Source organism: Microcebus murinus, chromosome 1, assembly GCF_040939455.1.
Source record: "Microcebus murinus isolate Inina chromosome 1, M.murinus_Inina_mat1.0, whole genome shotgun sequence".
In the NCBI taxonomy this organism is placed as follows: domain Eukaryota; kingdom Metazoa; phylum Chordata; class Mammalia; order Primates; family Cheirogaleidae; genus Microcebus; species Microcebus murinus.
Genome location: NC_134104.1, coordinates 19,919,106 through 19,923,182, shown reverse-complemented (window position 1 = coordinate 19,923,182; position 4,077 = coordinate 19,919,106). Strand labels below are relative to the sequence as shown.

The following is a 4,077-nucleotide window of genomic DNA, read 5'->3' as shown; positions in this document are numbered from 1 at the left end:
CTTTCAGAAACAAATGGAACACTGGACTAGATCTGAAGACGTGGGCTCTACACGAGCTCATTTTTCTACGTGACCATGACATAGGGTTAGGATATCCTCCTCCTACCCTACAAATTTCTAAACAAAACCCAGTTAAAAAGCCAGCAGAGCATTGCCATCATCCCAGTAAAGCTGTAGGTTTCACCACATGCACCAAACAAATCTACAGTAGCACTCCTAGCAGTAGTTGTAGCACTCCTTTTTTAAAGAATTTATTTTACACCTATTATACCACACAGCATGTTTTAAACACCGACATAAAACTCCCTAATAAGATAAAGCAAAGACAAAAAAAGCTTATCTTATTAGAAACAAGATACACCATCACTTATAGTCTTCAAACATTATTGCACTTTTAACTTCATATTTGACAAAGCATTCATGAAACAATCTGCAGACTAGTTTAACAGAAAAATAACACCTTTAAGCAGACATGACCATCCTAAATTATTAGGTATAAATTTTACAAACATTACTTATTAGCGGTAACGGTGGAGCTGGAGAGTATTGTGCCTTCTCCAAGCTGCACGGCGAGAACCACCAATAGTGTGGTGGAACTTACGGCCCTTTCCACGGCCACGGCTCTTGCGGCCTGCAGATGTCAGCCCACGCATCTCCCTGTGCTTGTGGACCGGTTTCGTGATCCACTGGGTATCAGGATTTGTTCTGATAGCTTTATGGAATGGATCAATGAGGATAACCTCAAAAAATTTGTACGTGGAATCTTCATCAACCCAGTAAGAATTCAGGACTGTTAGAGCCCCACAGTGGCGTCCAGCTCACTCCTCGGCAACAGACTGAAGGCTTCGAGCAAACTTTAGCTGGTTAACACCATGATGGACAGGCTTGCCATAAGTTGCACCCTTAGGAACTGGGCGTTTGCGGCCACCACGGCACACAGGAATCCTATATATGACATAACCTTGCTTGGCTTTGTATCCCAGTCTGCACGCTTTAACCAGTCGGGTGGGGCGGGGAGCCCTGTGTAGCGCAGAGAGCTGTGGGAATTGCCAGCAGCGGACCCTCAGAAGAAAGCGCATTACATCAGACTGCGTCTTCCTCCACTTCCATCCAGCTCCTGGATATACTTGTATGCACCCATCTTGGCTTACCTGATGGCTGCCGCCAGACGGAAAGGCTGGATTACTTTTTTAAAACTACTCTGTCTCCTCCATTCTAAACATCCAAATAGACATTAAGTCATTTAGGTCATTTTAATACTTATTCTTTCAATTCATACTTTTGTTATCACACTCTCTAATAGATTGTTTAAACAACTTCCTGCATTCATCTCACTTGCTCCTCTTTTTTCTACTTTCAATTTCTTCAAACTCACGGCTATAGTTCACATTTTAGAGCAATGCTTTTCAACAGAATTTATATGATGATAGAAATGTTCTATATCAGCTCTTTTCAATATGGTAACCATCAACCACATATTGCTATGGAGCACTTGAAATGTAGGTAGAGCAACTGAAGACATAATTTTAATTTTATTTAATTTTAATCAATTTGAAAGCAGATATACACATATGGCTAGTAGCTAAGATATTGGATGGCATGGTTCCAGAATAAAACTCTGATTATTAACAGCCATGCTTATGAGTCTTCTATTCCTCTTAGTGTGAAATTGAATTCTTTAACACAAATGAAAATCAATATCAATGTTGATCTTTGCTTATTCACTCACTTTATATCCACTCCTTCTCAGTTCATTCGATCTATTGGCTAGCTAGACTTAACTTAATTTCCTGTATAGACTATACACTTTTCTATTACTTAATAAAGTACATGTCATTTTGTCCACTTGAAATGCCCCTCCCCTTCATCACAATAGATCTATAGAGCCAGACAGTGAATTATGCTGATGAGAAGAAATTTACTATATTAGTTTTCTATTCTTTAGAAGCAAGTCACAGATTCTGGCTGTACTTAAGGAGAAGGGTTATACAAAGATGATTGCCAATGAGCTGCCAGGGTCATCTCCATTCACCTTAAGTCACATTCTGCCCTCTACTCCCAATGTTTCACAACCAAATGCAAAATATATTCACTTCATCCAAAAGTTCCCCAAAGTCTTATTCTATTTGGACATCAGTAGAAAACTCAAAATTCTATCATCTGAAATGGATTGGGTTCAGGTGCAGATGAGGCTTCTGATTGTGATTGGCTAAGTGCAGCTCATGGACCACAATACCTCTCTACTATAGATCTGTGCAATTAAATACAAAAATTATCTACTAAAAATACACCCAACATGCAATGATGGAACAAGAATAGGATGCCAGCTATAGACATTCCAGGTCAAAGGGTAAGGCAAAGAAGGTAAAGAAAGAGTCACTGGTCCATGGCAGTTTTGAAATACAGCTGAGCTAACTCAAGATGAAATTCTTGATTAGGTTTCAGTCCTTGAAAATTATCATCCAAGGCTCTCAGCTATGCTTTCTTCATGTTGAATTTCATCCACTGACTAATCTTTCCTCACATATGAAATTTAGCACATGTCTGCCTGCATCTTACTTTTATCATCCATCTTCTTATCATTGGAGATTTGGAGGACTGGAAAATTTCCTTTAATAGTATATATTATCTGCCCCTTTTGGTCTATGGTAGTGGTGTTTTTGGTGAACTGATTTTCAAGAAAGTTTGTAGGCCTTTCATGAACTTAGCTGGCACTTAATTCACTACACAAAAAGTTATGGTCACAGGTCTTTCTGAGATAATTCTCTCTGAACCTTGGCCTCTACTGGAATAGTTGAGGAAAAATTCTCTTAAGTTATCAAGACTCTCTGATTTGATTGAGAACTGTAAATCACACCAATAAACTCTTGAAACACTTTGTATTGAATATAATTGAATAATCTAATATGTTGATCTTTTAGAGGTTTTAGCATAAGGTTGGACAGTCATACAGTCTCACCCTCAGTCTTTTCTCTACAGAATGCTTTCCTGTCAGTGATGAATCCCTTAATTCTAGTGTCTTTTGCTGTCTGGGTTAGGTGATAACTTTCAAGATTATCCAGTCCCTTCTTTAGGTGATAACTTTCAAGATTATCCTGTTCCTTCTTGTTTAATAGCTCTTTCCTCAATTTATTTCTCACTTCTTGCATTTTACTATAAGCATAAATATAGATGATTAAGCCCTACCTTCAATACTTTGTTTGGAAATCTCCTTAGCTTTATTACAAAATTTATTACTCATAAGTCCTACTTTCCCTGTCAATACAGATGAAACTTTTGCTAATGTTCTCTGACACTATGTAACAAGGATATTTCTTTCTTTACTTTCTAATAACATATTTCTCACTTTCTTCTAAGCTCTTATGGGCAGCACTTTAACAGATGAATTTCTACTAACAGTCTGTTCTTGGTGATTTGAACCTTCTCTATCATACTTTTCCAAATTGTTCTAGTCTTACCCCACTGAGTGATTCCAAAGGCATTTTCACATTTTAGATATCCATTATAACAGCACCTCACTCTCAGATATCAATGTCTATGTTATGTTTCTATTGGTGATAAGTAAGTCCCAGATTTCACCCACACTCAAGGAAGGGAATTATAAAAGGGTTTGATTCATTGGAGGTTACTTTAGCAAGTGTCCACCACAGCTATATTGTGTTTGTATCAATACCAATTTGAAAATATGATAGTGAGGATATATTTAAGAAATAGGTAATATTAAAAATTTACACTGCAAATGCCATCCTCAGACATGTGATACTTTCATGCATTGTTATGAAGAGAATAAACTGTGAGCAGAAATTGTACTAATCAGTTCACTGGAGCAACAAGTAGATCTACTATTTGATCCAGCAATCCCATTACTGGGCATCTACCCAAAGGAAAAAAGATATTCTATAAAAAAGACATCTGCACTAGAATTTTTATAGTAGTACAATTCATAATTGTAAAGATGTGGAAACAACTCAAGTACCCATCAATACATGAGTGGACTAATAAAACGTGGTATATGTATACCATGGAGTTCTACTCAGCTATAAAAAAAAAATGGTGATCTAACACTTCTTGGATTAG

General features: G+C 37.3%; 1 pseudogene; it reads right to left on the bottom strand.

The window, feature by feature from the left end:
- Positions 1 to 494: 494 nt before the first annotated feature.
- LOC105871206 (large ribosomal subunit protein eL15-like) lies at positions 495 to 1,172 on the bottom strand (annotated as a pseudogene).
- Between the last annotated feature and the right edge of the window lie 2,905 nt (positions 1,173 to 4,077).